Raw genomic sequence first — 22917 nt, forward strand, 5'->3', positions numbered from 1 at the left:
ACACGTACACTCACATGTACGCTCACATGTACGCTCACACGTACACTCACATGTACGCTCACATGCACGCTCACATGTACGCTCACATGCACGCTCACACGTACACTCACACGCACGCTCACACGTACACTCACACGCACGCTCACATGCACGCTCACATGTACACTCACATGCACGCTCACATGTACGCTCACATGTACGCTCACATGTACACTCACATGCACGCTCACATGTACGCTCACATGTACACTCACATGTACACTCACATGCACGCTCACACGTACACTCACACGCACGCTCACACGTGCACTCACACGTACACTCACATGTACGCTCACATGTACGCTCACATGTACGCTCACATGTACAATCACATGCACGCTCACACACGCACACATACGCACTTATAAACAAGCACTCGAACACACACTCACAAATAAGCCGACACAGACGAACTGATAGACACAGACATACAGTCAGGAAAATACACCACACACACACACACACACACACACACACACACACACACACACACACACACACACACACACACACACACACACACACACTCGCCAACAAGCACTCACACAGAGACATGCACAAATAAACATAACCAGACAAACAGGCAGACACAAACACACACGCACATACACAATCTCACAAACACAGACGCATGCATAAACGCAACCCCCCCACCACCACCCATACACACACAGAAGAGATACGATGAAGCTCATGGAGAAAGGAGAGTGGTCCTAGTAGCGGCCAGTGGAGAGGCGTGCCCAGGACCTGTGATTAAACCCCTGCAACCAAAAGTAGGTGAGCGCGTACACACACAAATGAGTACAAACAAGTGAGTACACACTCACCTGGCCAAGCACATCAGGAAACTAGAGAAAATGCAAAGGTTTACAACGAGAGTACTCTCAGAGCTAAGGGGCATGTCCTACGAGGAGAGGTTAAGAGAACTCGACCTGACGACACTGGAGGACAGGGGGGACATGATAACAACATATAAAATACTGAGAGGAATCGACAAGGTGAACAGAGACGGAATGTTCCAGAGGGGTCACAATTGGAAGTTGAAGACTCAGATGAGTCACCATTGATGTTAAGAACTATTTCTTCAGCCATAGAATTATCAGGAAGTGGAATAATCTGGAAAGTGAGGTATTGGAGGCAGGTACCATATATATAGTTTTAAGAAGAGGTATGATTAAGCTCATGGAGCAGGGAGTGAACCTAGTAGTGACCAGTGAAGAGGCGGCGGCCAGGAGCAGTGAATCGACCCCTGCAATCACAATTAGGTGAGCACGCACACACACACACACACACACACACACACACACACACACACACACACACACACACACACACACACACACACACACACACACACATACACGCACACACACACACACACTTCTACTCCCTTACCCATAAAGAAGGACATACAAATCCAGAATACAGTAAAGAAAATTGAAAGTGTTGCTTACTAATGCAGAAGGAATAACTAAGAAGAGTAATGAATGGAATAAATAAATAGCAAGATCACCTGAAGACACCAGAGCACTCACAGAGGCAAGACTTAGAGATGACAACAGAGACAATTTTCCCAGCTAGTGTGACTGTTAATCGTCCAAGTCGGACCGAAACGTCGTCGTAAGCTCCTCTCTCTTATGTTCGGGTTATTTGTGCATTATTCTAGTCACGGTATTGTGACTTTTTGTTGTTTCCCAACTAGATATAAAATTCTAAGGGAGATTACAGCAATAAGGAAAGGGAGAAAGAATTAATGCTTACCACATAACATAGTTTTGAAAAGATGAGTTTAATATATAGAGGGAAGTCAACTGACTACACAGACACATCCAAGACTAGACGACTCTAGGTGGTGACAGTGGTAATATACAATCCTCAGCTAAATAGCAGGAGTCCTAGACAGGAATATAATGACAAAAACAAAGCAGTGGTAAACACCTTAGAAAAAGTGGTGAGGATAGCCAACAAGAGAGAGAGAGAGAATTTTTAACCACGATTCCGGTCCCACACACATGGGGCTGGCAACTTGGAAGGCTGAGATGATAGAGATGGTTACAGGGCACAACCCGAGAGGAGGAGGAGGAGGCAAGGGTGACAGAGATGGTTACAGGGCACGACCCGAGAGGAGGAGGAGGAGGCAAGGGACCAGTAAGGGTGACCATGGTAGCTCTCCTAAGCGAATTTGACATAGGTCAAACAGAAAAAGAAAACTAAATATTAGCAATCTTACAGTACTGAGTTCCAATTAACTTATGGAAGTAAACGTGAAGAGAAAGGAAAGGAAGAAACAGAACCAATAATTCACCCATTAATATAGAGAGGCAAAGGGTAAAAGTTCAAAAAAAAAAAATAGCAAGAAAAGAGCAGTAGAAAACAGGGAAGCAAAAAGACGAGCTATAAGAAAATAATCGCCAGTAAGAAGAGAGGGTGCGAGGAAATTTGAATTTAAGAAAGGTGTGGCATCGAAGGCCAGATTTGAACCAAATCAGAAGGAACGTGACAGTAAAGGACCAGGTAATAAGACAGAAGGGAGTTGAGAACTCGCAGGAAATGAGGAATCTAATAATAGATTTAAGAAGGTATCATTGAAGGAAATAAGAGAATAAGATTTCGTTCGGATTTTTAACCCCGGAGGGTTAGCCACCCAGGATAACCCAAGAAAGTCAGTGCGTCATCGAGGACTGTCTAACTTATTTCCATTGGGGTCCTTAATCTTGTCCCCCAGGATGCGACCCACACCAGTCGACTAACACCCAGGTACCTATTTGCTGCTAGGTGAACAGGACAACAGGTGTAAGGAAACGTGTCAAATGTTTCACCCGCCGGGAATCGAACCCGGGCCCTCCGTGTGTGAAGCGGGAGCTTTAGCCACCAGACCACCGGGCCACCAATAGAGATATTACCTGAGAATAAGGGAGAAAAAGCACACCAAACGAGTACCAGACACAATAAACAGACCAGGGAAAGCAGTTCAGAAATTAATAATTGAATTAGATACCTCGAAGTCAATGGGCCCAGATGATATCTCAACTTGTTCTGAAAGAGCCAGCAGAAGCACTGTGTGAACCACAAGCCAGAATCTTCAGCAAGTCATTTGATACAGAGCTACTGTTGTAAGTGTGGAAGGCAGCAGTCACAGTCTCCATAGTTTAGCAAAGGAACACACAGGCTACATTACACTACACATTGTGTGTAAGGTTATGGAGAGAATAATCGGGAGAAAAGTGGGCTGGGTACACTGGTTATTCTTCGACAGTAAAAAAAGCTCTTGATATCATGCCGGCCACAAAAACTGGGAGAAAGGTAGAAACAACAGGAAAGGAACTACAGTGGTTCGTGGGATACTTAACAGGAAGAGAAAGGTAGAAACAACAGGAAAGGAGCTACAGTGGTTCGTGGGATACTTAACAGGAAGAGAAAGGTAGAAACAACAGGAAAGGAGCTACAGTGGTTCGTGGGATACTTAACAGGAAGAGAAAGGTAGAAACAACAGAAAAGGAACTACAGTGGTTCGTGGGATACTTAACAGGAAGAGAAAGGTAGAAACAACAGGAAAGGAACTACAGTGGTTCGTGGGATACTTAACAGGAAGGAGGCAAACAGTGTTTGCTTGTGAAAATGTAACGGAATGATTTATACAACTTTGCTAAATAATCACGGCCTCGAATGGACTTTCCTTCTTAGTAAAGGCTACGAGAATAGCAGGATCAGTATTGACGTGTTACATTATGTATTCTTAGATTACTGTATTTATCATCCCTCTTCCAGTCTCATACTTTACCTCTTCTTGCTTGTTTTTTTGTTTCTGTTCCTTTTTTTTTTCTTTACATTATTTCATCTGCCTTTCTCCTCTGTGTTAAGATTTGTTCTCGTCATTAAATTCGCATTTCTGTTTCTTTCCCTCTGTCTCTTCATTTCCTTTTCCTCTCATTTTCCTTTCTCTGTGCATTTTGCATCCTGTCGTCTTCTCAACTTTCCCTTACACACTAGGTTTTTAACTCTCCTTCCATCTTCACATGCATAAATATGCAACATTCTCCTTCATGTTTCCATCCCCTTTATCAATTATTCGTCCCTTCGATTTATTTTCATTCCCTCTCACCTTCTCACTGCTTATGATTTACTGGATTTATGAAATATTCCACTTACTGCCTCACTCGTTAAGTAATTTGTACTTTCCTCGTTTTCCCCTACTCAGTGACCATTTCGTTTTTTCCTTTCTGGGCCCTTTTTTCTTTTTTATAAATGCTTCCCCCTGGGTGTCTTCAAGAAAACGCTGAGCAGGCACCTAAAGCCAGTAGCTGACCAATCGGGCTGTGGTTCCTACGTTAGTTTGCGTACGGCCAGTAGTAACAGCTTGGTTGATCAGACTCTGATCCACCACGAGGCCTGGTCTCAGACCGAGCCGCGGGGGCGTTGACCCCAGTAACCCTCTCCAGGTATACTAATATTGTAATAAAAAAAGGACAATCTATCTAGCCTAATTGAACTAATTATGTCATAATATCCGTATCAGAGTTTCATTTTAAATACATATATTACGGCAAGTAGGCCGTGCCTGAGAGGCCTCCCCGCTCAGTCTCAGCTAGACCTAGGCGACAGGAAGACGGACAGGCCGAGCACCGCCACGAATACTCAGTACAACGCTTCTATAACAGTTCACAGTTGCATTTCTTGCTACCATCACTTCTAACAACGAACTCAACAATTTAGCCGAGACCTGTTTGCATTTTCCTTGCGATGTGCAATGATTGATGTGCTGGAAGTACATTCGAAGTGTGTATAGTGTAAATATATATGAAACAATTAAGTTTCTCATTTTTTGTTACCAATAATTTTTGTTGTTGTTATGTGATAATAAAGACTGACCCCTCTGTTTGACTGGTTTGTGTGTTACGGTTCTGTTGTTACTATTGTGGTTTGTAATTCTCGTACGCTTAAGTAGAAATTTAACACTGGGGAAGATCTTATTCTGCGACGAGAGGAAAAGTATTTGTCCTAGACACTTTTAAGCTGACATCTCTGATCCATTTACGAGGCTGTGGTCGCATATTCCACCCGGAACCACCGGCCGGGAAGAACGGAAAAGAATATATCGACGCAGTCCTAAATAAACACGAGCCGAGGGAAATCTCGCTGGATAGCTGTAAAACTGGAATCAGGATAAATACGAATGAGATTTACTTGACAGTAGTGAACAATGAGGGATAACAACACTTGAGATTACCATTTGATAAAAATTGAGTTTAGAGTTTTAAGGGTGAGTTTTTAAAAAAGTTGAGACGATTGCTAGGGACTGTTTAAGAGCAACAGTGGGGTGGTCAAGACAGTTTATGGCCTCATGGGAAAAAATAACTTTGTGTTTCCTTGGAATTTGCAAGTAGTATTTTTAAGGTCGTATTCTTTCTCATTTCTTACTTTCCTATTGTATCTCGATTTTTTTCTTCTCCCGTCACCCTCTAATTATTATTTCCCATTCTCTCTCTCTCTCTCAGTAATTCCAAACAATGCCTAACTACAAGCTACAACGCTAAACAAAATGCTACATTTCATACGAGAAAATTCTATCACAAAAAAACCAAGTCATCATACTGATTTTATGATGCACTTGTTAAACCAAATCATTAATAAGCCAGCCGATTCTGGTCTCCAAATTAAACAAAAACGACCGAGGTACAAAGGAGAACAAACTAACTCGTACCATCACTCAGAAACTATCCTTATAAAACTCAATCCTAGTTAAAACAGTCTTTATTGAGACTACGTTTCTCTTCATCTGCATATTGTCTCTTCATATTTATTAACAAGAATATTCACACCGTCAGATATGTATACAGAACCGTAACAATCTTCGTCAATACCATTCATGTTTATCAATGGTTCAGAGAACCGACAAGTGTATTTATAAAGATACCCAAGTGTTGTTTATGTGTCTAATTTATTGATACAATTCATGTACATAGAACCAAATATTTACACAACTACTATTTATATACACACTAAAATACGAAAAAGGAAACAATACCGTGACTGGAATAATACACAAACAACCGGTACACCGGAGAGAGGAGATTTATGGCGACGTGTCGGTCCGACTTGGAACACTGACTATAGACACTACCAAACATTTATATACTACCAATAATAATAATAATAATAATAATAATAATAATAATAATAATAATAATAATAATAATAATAATAATAATCTTCATATCTACAAGTACATGTACAAGGTATACAGGCCTAGCTGACATCAATGACATATTACTATAGAGAAAGCCGTTTTCACCCGTACCGGGGATCGAACCACGGACCTCATTGTGAGCTAAGTGCACACTACCAAACATAAACACGCTATCAAACATCTACAAACGTAATAGATAAAATTAATAATGTTCATTATAACAGCTTTGCATTTGCTTATATCTGAAAAGTTATTTTTGCACTCGTGCAAGTCCCACTGAATAGGGAGCGAGTGAACATGCTCGCCACTCTTTATTATACCAATTGTTGTGGACGTTTGAGAGATTCGTAGCGAGTTGGTATGAAAGTACAGCTACCCAAGATTTTAGACTCTATAACCCCACTCGGTACATCATCAGATGCAGCATTCTCCACCTGACCTCAGCATTCTGAACCTGACTATAAATACTCGCGTTCCTTCCACCCCAGGCAGTTCTGTTTGTGACTTGAAAAAGCCCACTGTGTGGGCGAAACGTAGCCAATAAAGGATCACATTATACTGCATATGTGTTTATATTTCCATTGTGTCGGTATTTTATACCATTTATTTCCACCTATGCTAGGTGATGAGGCGAGAAAATATGAAGACCTGACTGGGCTAATATCTTGGCAGAGGTCAGTTTGCGGAAGGAGTATCGAGCCTCATCTTTTCACACGGTTTTTTTTTATACTGTATAAATCTGCATTCGTGGATTTTGCTAAATATTTGTGCTCTGTGGAAAATATATTCAATGCGTAAGTTTATTTAGGTACAGGTACACACAAATACAGTTACATAAATTATCATACATAGAAACGATGTAAATTAAACAGGATAACCCAAAAAAGTCAAAGTAACTTATTTCCATTGGGGTCCTTGTAATATATTTAAACCTTAAAAGTTTAAACAGCTTAGTAACTCAACTGCGTGAAAGCCAACAACAATTGGAGCTGCATTCAGTATCTGTGTAGTGAAGGAATGTGATGCGCTGAAAACACCGGATATTGACTGCTGTTGTTATTGCATTCGTCAGAAAAAGCCACCAGACGCTGAACTTTGATATATGACCCATTTAGTGGTGCTGTTGTTCCCTATATTGAAAGACCATAACAATAACACCAGTCATTGTGGGAATTACCAATAGACCCCTGGCTGCCTTCAAGAGGGAGCTGGACAGATACCTGAAGTCAGTACCCGATCAACCGGGGCTGTGGTTCGTACGTCCGAACTACGTGCGGCCAGCAGGAGCACCCTGGTTGATTAGGCTCTGATCCACCAGAAGGCCTAGTCAAGGCCTGGACAACGGCGGCGTTGACGCCCGGAACACCCTTCAGGTAGACTCCACATAAAGAAATCTCAGTGAGGAATAGGAGCTCTCGATGTAACAGCTAGAAGACAAGACCAAGACAAATCAATGTCTTATGAAAAACAATATTCAAGCTTAATAACAGGATTTTCTTCCTTGGTTTAAATTTACACTACAAAAACGACTCTGTCTTACAATCTGTACCTCGTATTTGTGGCCCAAAGCCGACGTGCCAATTTAATAACTAGCTGGAGTTTTGAGAGTCTCTGACCGCGGGTTCTATCCCGACCGGGGTATGGTTTGTTTGGAATCGTGTCATTACGATTTCGTGAGTCATAATAACTAGTTGAAATAATGATTGACATAATATTAGATGGACGGGTAATGTAACTGTGAGAATTCTCGTTTTAGTATTTAAATAAATCTATTTTAAAATATTTCTGACTGCCCGTTAACAACGACACTGAAATTTGCTGTTCACAACTATAAGAGTAGATAATGGAGCTGAAAACAGTTTACAACAAGTGCAGCCAGCATGGATTACACTTGTAATATTTAAATGACGTAGCCTAAATGCTGATCAGGTTACTTATTAGTACATAAAAACATAAGAAAGAAGGAACACTGCAACAGACCTACTGGCCTATGCGAGGCAGGTTCAATTCTCCCACCGGCTTAAGCCAGTACCTTGACCTAGTGAGGTCAGACACGTCACTAGTAGCACAAACTAGTCAGGTCCAACTCGCACCCACTCATATATTTATCCAATTAGTAAGACTTTATAATAACTGAAAGCCGCCATTTATTAATTATAACTCTTTAGCCATAAAATGACTCCTTAAGAGTATTTTCAAAAATAAAAATTATTACACATTTTCTATTAACTCATCGGCCGTCTCCCACCGAGGCAAGGTGACCCGAAGAGGAAGAAACACTTTCATCATCACTCACTCCATCACTGTCTTGCTAGAGGCACGCGTACATACATAAATTTTATAATTATCTTTCTAAACGTACTTAAGTCTGAAAGTAAAAGCATATATGTACGAAAGAATTATTCATTAAACACTAGTTTATCGTAAATAAATATGTAGAACGTAAAGATACCCAGTACAAGTAAAGATACCCAGTACAAGTAAAGATACCCAGTACAAGTAAAGATACCCAGTACAAGTAAAGATACCCAGTACAAGTAAAGATACCCAGTACAAGTAAAGATACCCAGTACAAGTAAAAATACCCAGTACAAGATACTCAGTACAAGTAAAGATACCCAGTATAAGTAAAGATACCCAGTACAAGTAAAGATACCCAGTACAAGTAAAGATACCCAGTACAAGTAAAGATACCCAGTACAAGTAAAGATACCCAGTACAAGTAAAGATACCCAGTACAAGTAAAGATACCCAGTACAAGATACTCAGTACAAGTAAAGATACCCAGTATAAGTAAAGATACCCAGTACAAGTAAAGATACCCAGTACAAGTAAAGATACCCAGTACAAGTAAAGATACCCAGTACAAGTAAAGATACCCAGTACAAGTAAAGATACCCAGTACAAGTAAAGATACCCAGTACAAGTAAAGATACCCAGTACAAGTAAAGATACCCAGTACAAGTAAAGATACCCAGTACAAGATACTCAGTACAAGTAAAGATACCCAGTACAAGTAAAGATACCCAGTACAAGTAAAGATACCCAGTACAAGTAAAGATACCCAGTACAAGTAAAGATACCCAGTACAAGTAAAGATACCCAGTACAAGTAAAGATACCCAGTACAAGTAAAGATACCCAGTACAAGTAAAGATACCCAGTACAAGTAAAGATACCCAGTACAAGTAAAGATACCCAGTACAAGTAAAGATACCCAGTACAAGATACTCAGTACAAGTAAAGATACCCAGTATAAGTAAAGATACCCAGTACAAGTAAAGATACCCAGTACAAGTAAAGACACCCAGTACAAGTAAAGATACCCAGTACAAGTAAAGATACCCAGTACAAGTAAAGATACCCAGTACAAGTAAAGATACCCAGTACAAGTAAAGATACCCAGTACAAGTAAAGATACCAGTACAAGTAAAGATACCCAGTACAAGTAAAGATACCCAGTACAAGATACTCAGTACAAGTAAAGATACCCAGTATAAGTAAAGATACCCAGTACAAGTAAAGATACCCAGTACAAGTAAAGATACCCAGTACAAGTAAAGATACCCAGTACAAGTAAAGATACCCAGTACAAGTAAAGATACCCAGTACAAGTAAAGATACCCAGTACAAGTAAAGATACCCAGTACAAGTAAAGATACCCGGTACAAGTAAAGATACCCGGTACAAGTAAAGATACCCAGTACAAGTAAAGATACCCAGTACAAGTAAAGATACCCAGTACAAGTAAAGATACCCAGTACAAGTAAAGATACCCAGTACAAGATACCAGTACAAGTAAAGATACCCAGTACAAGTAAAGATACCCAGTACAAGTAAAAATACCCAGTACAAGATACTCAGTACAAGTAAACATACCCAGTATAAGTAAAGATACCCAGTACAAGTAAAGATACCCAGTACAAGTAAAGATACCCAGTACAAGTAAAGATACCCAGTACAAGTAAAGATACCCAGTACAAGTAAAGATACCCAGTACAAGTAAAGATACCCGGTACAAGTAAAGATACCCAGTACAAGTAAAGATACCCAGTACAAGTAAAGATACCCAGTACAAGTAAAGATACCCAGTACAAGTAAAGATACCCAGTACAAGATACCAGTACAAGTAAAGATACCCAGTACAAGTAAAGATACCCAGTACAAGTAAAAATACCCAGTACAAGATACTCAGTACAAGTAAACATACCCAGTATAAGTAAAGATACCCAGTACAAGTAAAGATACCCAGTACAAGTAAAGATACCCAGTACAAGTAAAGATACCCAGTACAAGTAAAGATACCCAGTACAAGTAAAGATACCAGTACAAGATACCAGTACAAGTAAAGATACCCAGTACAAGTAAAGATACCCAATACAAGTAAAGATACCCAGTACAAGTAAAAATACCCAGTACAAGATACTCAGTACAAGTAAAGATACCCAGTATAAGTAAAGATACCCAGTACAAGTAAAGATGCCCAATACAAGTAAAGATACCCAGTACAAGTAAAGATACCCAGTACAAGATACCAGTACAAGTAAAGATACCCAGTACAAGTAAAGATACCAGTACAAGTAAAGTTACCCAGTACAAGTAAAGACACCCAGTACAAGTAAAGATACCCAGTACAAGTAAAGATACCCAGTACAAGTAAAGATACCAGTACAAGTAAAGATACCCAGTACAAGTAAAGATACCCAGTACAAGTAAAGATACCAGTACAAGTAAAGATACCCAGTACAAGTAAAGATACCCAGTACAAGTAAAGACACCCAGTACAAGTAAAGATACCCAGTACAAGTAAAGATACCCAGTGCAAGTAAAGATACCAGTACAAGTAAAGATACCCAGTACAAGTAAAGATACCCAGTACAAGTAAAGATACCCAGTACAAGTAAAGATACCCAGTACAAGTAAAGATACTAGTACAAGTAAAGATACCCAGTACAAGTAAAGATACCCAGTACAAGTAAAGACACCCAGTACAAGTAAAGATACCCAGTACAAGTAAAGATACCCAGTACAAGTAAAGATACCCAGTACAAGTAAAGATACCCAGTACAAGTAAAGACACCCAGTACAAGTAAAGATACCCAGTACAAGTAAAGATACCCAGTACAAGTAAAGATATTTCGCCTGCTCTTGCGAATTCCTTGCATTGTTAAAATCTCAAGTAAGACTGATGCATGCAGGGGATGAGATGAAAACCTGTAAGCCTTCTCCCTGAAAATTGGCTTCCTTGGATCAAGGTCTAGTATTGTGCTAGGCGCCAAGGTATTGTCCAGTGTGGTGAGTTTGGTATAGCACTGCGTACCTTGTTCCAAGGTTCGTAGGTTCGAGTCTCCTTCAGCCAGAGATCAGTGTTTGTGTATATTTCGCCTGCTCTTGCGTATATATATATATATATATATATATATATATATATATATATATATATATATATATATATATATATATATATATATCTTCGCGCAGAGGCAGCCATGATGCTTCAACCAAACCAGCTTGACTTTGGGGCCCCTCAAGGAACTGAAGCAGCAGTTCATGCAACAAGGGCGTATATCGACAATTTGTCTGAGGACAGTGCAGTGGTAAAATTAGATTTCAAGAGTGCATTTAATCTCCTGAAAAGAGACGTGGTTTTAACAGCCATACAAGAACATTTCCCCGCTCTCTTCCCTTTTGTTTCAGCTGCTCCTGTTTGGAGACCATGAAATCACATCAGAGGGTTTCCAGCAAGGGGATCCTCTTCCACCATTTCTTTTCTGTATAGCAGGTAGGGAAATCAGAGTCAGACTGACCTGGATGATGGCAAAATAGCAGGTATAAAGGAGTCCCTCCTAGATCATCTTACACAAGTGATGACACGGGGACAAGAAATGGTTCTCATCCTGAATCCATCCAAATGTGAAATCTTCTCGGTCATTCAACAAGTGATAGATGCAGTGAAATCCAAACTACCAGGAGCATCAGTCACTGCCCCTACAAGTAGCGTCTTGCTTGGAGCACCTCTGGGAAGCGATGCCATTAACACAATTCTCAGGAAGAAATTGGAAGAACTGAGGAGAATGGAACAACGAATATGCAATCTTGACACCCACGATGCCTTGTACCTTCTCACAAAATGCTTGAGTCTGCCCAGGTTGACATATTTCCTAAGATGTGCACCTTCATATGATAACCCTATACTGCACGAATATGACAGTATTCTGAGGCAGATTTTTACTGAAGTACTTAACTTTACTATAGATGACGGGCAGTGGGACCAAGCTACACTTCCGGTCAGCCTAGGAGGCATTAGTGTCCGCAAGTCATCACAGATTGCGCTGCCTGCTTTCCCCTTCTTATGCATTGCATCCAAAGGGCTTGTAGCAGCAATTCTCCCTGAACATCTTAGGGACAAGATTGGAGTCCAGGACCAAAAGTTCATTGATGGAGCCATGATCTGGGATAATCTACCGGGCTCTGAAACCAGACCTGCTCCACCCAACAACTACAGTCTCACTGGGATGGCCCAATAGTGGAGAATATAGCCTCAAGAATGTTCCAAGAGTGTGTCAGGGAAAGATAGAGCCCGCCTCCTGGCACTGAGAGCTCCTCATGCAGGGGACTTTCTGTTGGCAGTTTACAACTCCAGCCTTGGCACACGCCTCGACCCACAGGCCAACCGCATTGGTGTTGCCCTTCGACTTGCCGCCCCTATTCTCGCAGAACATAGGTGTATTTGTGGCAGTAAAGCAGCAGACAGAGTCGGGTACCATGGTCTTGTGTGTCGTAAATCAGATGGAAAGATTGCAACACATGAGGTTAATAACATTATCAAGAGGAGCATCACAACAGCCGGATGCCCAGCAGTAAGGTAGCCACCCAAACTATGCAGATCTGATGGCAGCCATAAGTATCCAGATGGTATCACACTTCAAGCCTGGACAGGCGGCAAGCAGGTGGTGTGGGACTACACATGTGCATCTACCTTGGCTGATACCTATCTCCAATACACCAGGAAGGAAGGAGGGGCAGCTGCCAGCTTCAGGGAGTCCCAGAAGTCGAGAAAATATGGAGAACTTGCTCATCATTATATGTTTGTTCCCATAGGCTCAGAGACCATTGGCTCATGGGGAAAGAATGTATCTAAGTTCCTTAAGGAGCTAGGCAAAAGACTCAACAGGGTAACTAGTGATCCCAGGGCAGCTAGTTTTCTGTTCCAGCGACTCAGCGCTGCTATTCAAAGGGGTAATGCCTGCTGTATTTTGGGCACGCGCCCCAGCTCTGAGGAGCTGGATGAGATTTTCACATTATAATCAGTGACAAACATGTAACATTATGTACTAGACATGTATCTCTTACACCTCATATACTGTATATGCCATTTTTATATCAACGTACCATATCATGTAATAATAATATATATATATATATATATATATATATATATATATATATATATATATATATATATATATATATATATATAATGTCGTGCCGAATATGTAAAACCGGTCAGTTAGCAGGAACTCATTTAAAATTAAGTCCTTTCAAAAATTTTCTCTTATACGTTTAAAGATATATTTTTTACATTAATGTTAATGTAAAAAATTTTAATTTTGCACCAAAAGAATCTTAGAAAACATACCTAACCTTATTATAACAAGAACAATTTATTTTAGCCTAACCTAACTAAATATATTTTAGATTTGTTTATAATAATTTAATACTAAACAAACACAGTGAAATATATTTTTTTCGTTAGGTTCAGAATGATTTTGGCGAAATTATTGCATACACAAATTTTAGCTTGTCCTATATGGCAAGATGAGCGTTGCTATTTAAGCAAAGATCGCAAATTCTGCCTATTCGGCACGACATATATATATATATATATATATATATATATATATATATATATATATATATATATATATATATATATATGCAAACACTGATCTCTGGCTGAAGGAGACTCGAACCTTCGAACCTTAGCACAAGGTACACAGAAATTTACCAATCTACCCACACTGGTTAATACCTTGGGGTATAGCTTGCACTACACGTTTGATCCAATGCAGGCAGTTTCAGGGAGAAGGCTTACAGCTTTTCATCTCATCCCCTGCATGCATCAGCCTTACTAGAGATTTTAACAATGCAAGGAATTCGCAAGTAAGGCTGATGCATGCAGGGGATGAGATGAAAAGCTGTAAGCCTTCTCCCTGAAAGCTGACTGCCTTGGATCAAACGTGTAGCGCAAGCTACACGCCAAGGCATTGTCCAGTGTGGGTAGATTGGTAAAGCACTGCGTACCTTGTCCTAAGGTTCGTAGGTTCGAGTCTCCTTCAGCCTGAGATCAGTGTTTGTGTATATTTCGCCTGCTCTTGCGAATTCCTTGCATTGTTAAAATCTCTAGTAAGGCTGATGCATACAGGGGATGAGATGAAAAGCTGTAAGCCTTCTCTCTGAAAGCTGGCTGCCTTGGATCAAACGTGTAGCGCAAGCTACACGCCAAGGTATTGTCCAGTGTGGGTAGATTGGTAAAGCACTGCGTACCTTGTCCTAAGGTTCGTAGGTTCGAGTCTCCTTTAGCCAGAGATCAGTGTTTGTGTATATTTCGCCTGCTCTTGCGAATTCCTTGCATTGTTAAAATCTCTAGTAAGACTGATGCATGCAGGGGATGAGATGAAAAGCTGTAAGCCTTCTCCCTGAAAGCTGGCTGCCTTGGATCAAACGTGTAGCGCAAGCTACACGCCAAGGTATTGTCCAGTGTGGGTAGATTGGTAAAGCACTGCGTACCTTGTCCTAAGGTTCGTAGGTTCGAGTCTCCTTTAGCCAGAGATCAGTGTTTGTGTATATTTCGCCTGCTCTTGCGAATTCCTTGCATTGTTAAAATCTCTAGTAAGACTGATGCATGCAGGGGATGAGATGAAAAGCTGTAAGCCTTCTCCCTGAAAGCTGGCTGCCTTGGATCAAACGTGTAGCGCAAGCTACACGCCAAGGTATTGTCCAGTGTGGGTAGATTGGTAAAGCACTGCATACCTTGTCCTAAGGTTCGTAGGTTCGAGTCTCCTTCAGCCAGAGATCAGTGTTTGCGTATATTTCGCCTGCTCTTGCGAATTTCTTGCATTGTTAAAATCTCTAGTAAGGCTGATGCATGCAGGGGATGAGATGAAAAGCTGTAAGCCTTCTCCCTGAAAGCTGGCTGCCTTGGATCAAACGTGTAGCGGATGCTACACGCCAAGGTATTGTCCAGTGTGGGTAGATTGGTAAAGCACTGCGTACCTTGTCCTAAGGTTCGTAGGTTCGAGTCTCCTTCAGCCAGAGATCAGTGTTTGCGTATATTTCGCCTGCTCTTGCGAATTTCTTGCATTGTTAAAATCTCTAGTAAGGCTGATGCATGCAGAGGATGAGATGAAAAGCTGTAAGCCTTCTCCCTGAAAGCTGGCTGCCTTGTATCAAACGTGTAGCGCAAGCTACACGCCAAGGTATTGTCCAGTGTGGGTAGATTGGTAAAGCACTGCGTACCTTGTCCTAAGGTTCGTAGGTTCGAGTCTCCTTCAGCCAGAGATCAGTGTTTGTGTATATTTCGTCTGCTCTCGCGAATTCCTTGCATATATATATATATATATATATATATTATTATTTTTTATTATCACACCGGCCGATTCCCACCAAGGCAGGGTGGCCCGAAAAAGAAAAACTTTCACCATCATTCACTCCATCACTGTCTTGCCAGAAGGGTGCTTTACACTACAGTTTTTAAACTGCAACATTAACACCCCTCCTTCAGAGTGCAGGCACTGTACTTCCCATCTCCAGGACTCAAGTCCGGCCTGCCGGTTTCCCTGAATCCCTTCATAAATGTTACTTTGCTCACACTCCAACAGCACGTCAAGTATTAAAAACCATTTGTCTCCATTCACTCCTATCAAACACGCTCACGCATGCCTGCTGGAAGTCCAAGCCCCTCGCACACAAAACCTCCTTTACCCCCTCCCTCCAACCCTTCCTAGGCCGACCCCTACCCCGCCTTCCTTCCACTACAGACTGATACACTCTTGAAGTCATTCTGTTTCGCTCCATTCTCTCTACATGTCCGAACCACCTCAACAACCCTTCCTCAGCCCTCTGGACAACAGTTTTGGTAATCCCGCACCTCCTCCTAACTTCCAAACTACGAATTCTCTGCATTATATTCACACCACACATTGCCCTCAGACATGACATCTCCACTGCCTCCAGCCTTCTCCTCGCTGCAACATTCATCACCCACGCTTCACACCCATATAAGAGCGTTGGTAAAACTATACTCTCATACATTCCCCTCTTTGCCTCCAAGGACAAAGTTCTTTGTCTCCACAGACTCCTAAGTGCACCACTCACTCTTTTTCCCTCATCAATTCTATGATTCACCTCATCTTTCATAGACCCATCCGCTGACACGTCCACTCCCAAATATCTGAATACGTTCACCTCCTCCATACTCTCTCCCTCCAATCTGATATTCAATCTTTCATCACCTAATCTTTTTGTTATCCTCATAACCTTACTCTTTCCTGTATTCACCTTTAATTTTCTTCTTTTGCACACCCTACCAAATTCATCCACCAATCTCTGCAACTTCTCTTCAGAATCTCCCAAGAGCACAGTGTCATCGGCAAAGAGCAGCTGTGACAACTCCCACTTTGTGTGTGATTCTTTATCTTTTAACTCCACGCCTCTTGCCAAGACCCTCGCATTTACTTCTCTTACAACCCCATCTATAAATATATTAAACAACCACGGTGACATCACACATCCTTGTCTAAGGCCTACTTTTACTGGGAAAAAATTTCCCTCTTTCCTACATACTCTAACTTGAGCCTCACTATCCTCGTAAAAACTCTTCACTGCTTTCAGTAACCTACCTCCTACACCATACACTTGCAACATCTGCCACATTGCCCCCCTATCCACCCTGTCATACGCCTTTTCCAAATCCATAAATGCCACAAAGACCTCTTTAGCCTTATCTAAATACTGTTCACTTATATGTTTCACTGTAAACACCTGGTCCACACACCCCCTACCTTTCCTAAAGCCTCCTTGTTCATCTGCTATCCTATTCTCCGTCTTACTCTTAATTCTTTCAATTATAACTCTACCATACACTTTACCAGGTACACTCAACAGACTTATCCCCCTATAATTTTTGCACTCTCTTTTATCCCCTTTGCCTTTATACAAAGGAACTATGCATGCTCTCTGCCAATCCCTAGGTACCTTACCCTCTTCCATACATTTATTAAATAATTGCACCAACCACTCCAAAACTATATCCCCACCTGCTTTTAATATTTCTATCTTTATCCCATCAATCCCGGCTGCCTTACCCCCTTTCATTTTACCTACTGCCTCACGAACTTCCCCCACACTCACAACTGGCTCTTCCTCACTCCTACAAGATGTTATTCCTCCTTGCCCTATACACGAAATCACAGCTTCCCTATCTTCATCAACATTTAACAATTCCTCAAAATATTCCTTCCATCTTCCCAATACCTCTACCTCTCCATTTAATAACTCTCCTCTCCTATTTTTAACTGACAAATCCATTTGTTCTCTAGGCTTTCTTAACTTGTTAATCTCACTCCAAAACTTTTTCTTATTTTCAACAAAATTTGTTGATAACATCTCACCCACTCTCTCATTTGCTCTCTTTTTACATTGCTTCACCACTCTCTTAACTTCTCTCTTTTTCTCCATATACTCTTCCCTCCTTGCATCACTTCTACTTTGTAAAAACTTCTCATATGCTAACTTTTTCTCCCTTACTACTCTCTTTACATCATCATTCCACCAATCGCTCCTCTTCCCTCCTGCACCCACTTTCCTGTAACCACAAACTTCTGCTGAACACTCTAACACTACATTTTTAAACCTACCCCATACCTCTTCGACCCCATTGCCTATGCTCTCATATATATGCATATATATATATATACATATATATATATATATATATATATATATATATATATATGTATATATATATATATATATGTGTGTGTGTGTGTGTGTGTGCCGAAATGGTTTATTTGGCCGTTCCAAAATATTTTTCTTTATTTATATATTTTTCATTGGAAATGGCGAAAATTTATTTTGAGTTTCCACCGAACTTAGAAACTTCACCTAACCTAACCTAATTTAGAAACCTCACCTCACCTAACCCAACCCAACCTAACGTAACCTAACCTAACCTAGCCTAACTTAGAAACCTCACCTAACCTAATCTAATTTAGAAACCTCACCTCACCTAACCCAACCCAACCTAACTTCACCTAACCTAACTTCACCTAACCTAACCTTACCTTACCTTACCTAACCTAACCTAGCCTCACCTCACCTGATCTAACCTAAACTCACCTCACCTAACCTAACCTAACCTAACTTCACCTAACCTCACCTCACCTAACCTCACCTACCATCACGTAACCTCACCAAACCTAATTTAACCTAACCTCACCTACCCTAACCTCACCTCACCTAGCCTAATCTAACCTAATCTCACCTAACCTAGCCTAACCTGGGTTAACGTTATTCATTGCAGCCTAATTTTACTAAAAATATCATAGATCAGTTTAAAATTATTTAATATTAATAAATTTAATGATATATATATTTGTCGTTCAGATCAGATTGAGTTTTGCATATTGCATCAGCAAATTTCCACCTTATACTGCAGTAATGACCCTCGCTTGCTTTTTTTTTAAATTTTGTTAGCAGCATTCGATAGTAAGTTTAAGTATATATTTAGTAATTTCAGTGTCCCTCATCTTAGATAGCACATTGAGAATTAAGTCCATTACATTAAAATGTTGTTTTTTTAAACTCTCTAAAGACATCTTGCAAACACACCTGTTAAAAACGCTTGTAAACTCACCTTAACTTTCATATTTAGTGTCTCATAAAGCCCTGTCCTCTTCCTTCTGTTTTTGAACATCTGTTCCGCTTCAGTGATGTCACTGCTCAATTCAGTTCAATTCTTAAGGAACCATTCAGCTCATTCGGCTGTATTGTTACCAACCAGGTATACTACTTGCTGCGTCCCTGGGATATAGCCTATCACTGTCTATCCTCTACAGTGACACATTTTTGTATTTTGTGATATCCCGTTTGTTTTACCTTCCTCTAGTAACATAAGATCTAAAGAATATAAAAAAGCCACAATACCGTGATTGGAACAATATAGAAATTTCCGAAACGTCGTCCAAAATTTCTTTGTCTTATGTGCGGGTTATTTGTGTACATAAGATCAAATTCTCGCAGACGTATCACATGATTTTTCCCGCTCTTCATGCACTTTTCTTGTACATTCTCAAACATCACTTCATGTTGTGCTAAGTATGTGTTCTACAAACCTCAATGTCTCCTCAAGAAAAGATCGCGTGAATGATGCTTGGAGTGTTTTAAATGAGTCTTTGTCTAGGGTTTTCAACGCTACTCTCATATTTGTGAACTTAGCCTGTGTTGATGTTTTTTTTTATTTGCCTGAGGAGGTAATGTTTTATATCATGATTATTCCCAGATATTTATCTTCAACTCTTCAGTTTCTCCCCGACGGTGCTCAGTTTTTGGCTCTTGTTCCGAATCTCCCAACTTCACAACCTGACTTTTTGTCTGGGCTAAATTGCAGTAACCATTTATCAAACTTTTCCTGAAGTCTGTCCAGAACTTTCAGCTGTTTCTCATCCTGTAAATAAATGTTTCGAGTTCACAGACGGTCAGAATACGTACAGCCTCAAATTGCATTACCATCCATCTCATCCTCTTCTCCCAAATTAAATAAACAATTCAGTCGAATTCTACCAGACCACAAGGGTGATTTAGCGGAAGTATGCGACCCCTCCTTCACTAAAAACCCTTCTGACTGGGAAACTCATGGCTTTAATACTAAAAAGAGCCACGACTTTGGCTGACAGATTATCCAGTTGCAGGTATTGGCTAACCAGACAGTATCCATCAGTGTAGTGGCCTCACAGCCAGTACCGACAACGAAATGTGGTCTGCAAGCTTGTATCCCTCAAATGTAATGGGTTCCCAGCCAATACTTCCCACGGCTATTGTCCTAGGCAGTATTCACCTTTGGTAGTGACATTACAGCAAGTGCTGGTTATAAATGTGACATACGATGCATAAAATGTAACAAACTCTTAGCATGCCACACCATTCCTTCAAAAGGACTCTAATTAAGCGAGAACTAACTAGGCATCCTTCAGTGGGTAGTGCCACCATGGCACGAATTGCTAATGGAACCGCCTTTCCTTTCAACTACTCAACTCACCTTTACAAGAAGTGAGCGCAGGTAATAACCTCACATCCAGTACCCACCACAAATATTGGTTTACCAGAATGCACCACAAGTAATGACTTCATTCTGTACCCACCGTGGGAGTGGCCTCCCAGGTCACATAAAGATGGTCCAGTAGTTGTTCAAAATGGGTTTCACCCATTGCCTGTGTTCTGAAACTTCACAAATTAATAGATCATACACTGTTAGGTATACTTGGCGCTAGTTATAAAGATGTTCCCGAGGTTCATGATATACAAGGAATGTTCAGAAATGGTAACAAGAGTAACTTACAAAATGTCAGTATAATAACAATGTATTAAAACTTATGCTAGTAATAAATTATTAATTTTAACAATTTAGTGCTATTGTTGCTTCTACTGTTACTACTTCTACTACTACTACTACTACTACTACTACTACTACTACTACTACTACTACTACTACTGCTGCTGCTGCTGCTGCTGCTGCTGCTACTGCTGCTTCTGCTGCTACTGCTGCTGCTACTGCTGCTGCTGCTGCTGCTGCTGCTGCTGCTGCTGCTACTGCTGCTGCTACTGCTACTACTACTACTACTACTACTACTACTACTACTACTACTACTACTACTACTACTACTACTACTACTACTAATAATAATAATAATAATAATAATATTACCAACAGTATTACTATCATACTATTATTACTTTTGTTAATAATAATAATACCACTATTATTATGCTACTGATATTACTTCTGTTAATAATAATAATATTTCTAACATAATGACTTCTAAAGACTAACAGGTAGTTGAGAGACAGGTAAGGCGTACCTTATGATAGTGTTGTAAGGATATGTTGAGGTGTGTGAAGTTCAGTACCTTGAGCCGGACTTCACTCCGCGGTTCTGCTTCTCACTGACAGGATTTTCCGACTCACTGGAAACTAATTTCTGGAGGAATCGCATAACCTGATCATTCGTGTCTTTATTTGTTTTAACCCTGATCAACTAGCGTCCTGGTTTATGTCAACTATTCTAAGAGTAGAGGTTTGACTAAGTCTATTTTTTGATTAATATTCAGTAAGTTTATTTTTCCGTTTATCATCGAAGCAGTTTCAGTTGTATCACTGGTGCTCGGGCAGAAAGACAGCAGAACGTGCGTAGATGGTGCGAGTTTGGTAGAGCTCCTTAATGGACTCAACTGTGGACTCTGCTGGTAATGAGAGCTTTTACTGCTCTCTTCTCTGTGGCTCTCTACTGAACGCTGGTTTGCTTCTCTTACCTCCTCTTGGTCACTTTCTTTTGTTGCCTCCTGAAGGTGTAAATGCTTCCACTTCACTCTCTTTTATTTGTCTCTCTTCACGGGGCGGCTAGCAACTCGTTCCCCACTCACGGAAAACTCCGCTGCTCTCAGCACTTCCAGAAATATGATGTCAGGATCTTGATATTACGAACGCGTCGCGACTTCAGACAAGGAAATACTCGCAATCGAAATCCAAGATTGGGCCAGACTCTGGGAGAGACCTTGCTGTGTTACCTTCTCTCCTCGGCTGCCCACTCAAACCTTTATTGAATTTTCTTGTCGTTGCTGAGGCGGAAATTTAGGAAGATCCAATTTCTTTATATTGCCTCTTTTAATTTGTGGCGAGCCCACGTCTTTTTTAAATACAGACACTAAGGAAGCGATATTTGGAGAGGTCACTTGGGAAAGTTGATGGCTTGTTATGGTTCGCTTCTACTTCTCCTCTCTGTGACTCCACCTTTGAAGAGTGATCTATTAGGTAGATGTAAAGCCTGGAAAATGTATTACTGTGTCTAGTGAAACAAATACACACCTCACTCAGTAGGGCACAACTGTAGTTTACAAAAGATATTATGAAACCAGGCAGTTATCGCCTGTCTTAAGAGGATTACTCCATCAAAATTTATATTTTTAGGGTTTGTTTTTAGAGGACTGGTTTAATCATGAGGTTTATGGGTTTGTTTAGTAATATTTGCAGCTGATTATTTATTTCATATTTTCATTTTTGCACATTAAATAATTATGACGGAGTTATGAGTATTAGCAGTTTTCAGAAATAAAGAAGAAGGGAATAATATCTTCCAGGTTAGATTCTTCATATACGAGTTTAAGCTACATGGTCAACAAACTTTCCTCTACAAGAACTATGTAATCTGAGAACAACTCAAGATGTCGGCTGTGGGTGGCGGTATCTCATTTAGTCAGTGTTACTGGGGGGCTGCAAGAGCTGTCCCAGGCACCAAATTGCAAACTTACACGTGGTGTGACTCTAAGGTTTACATTCTCACTATTGACCAACTTGAGCCAAATCCCAGATATTAGGAACATTCCCACCTTACCACTTTATTATAGGGTCCCCTTT

The sequence above is a fragment of the Cherax quadricarinatus genome, chromosome 3 (assembly GCF_038502225.1).
Source record: "Cherax quadricarinatus isolate ZL_2023a chromosome 3, ASM3850222v1, whole genome shotgun sequence".
Lineage (NCBI taxonomy): Eukaryota > Metazoa > Arthropoda > Malacostraca > Decapoda > Parastacidae > Cherax > Cherax quadricarinatus.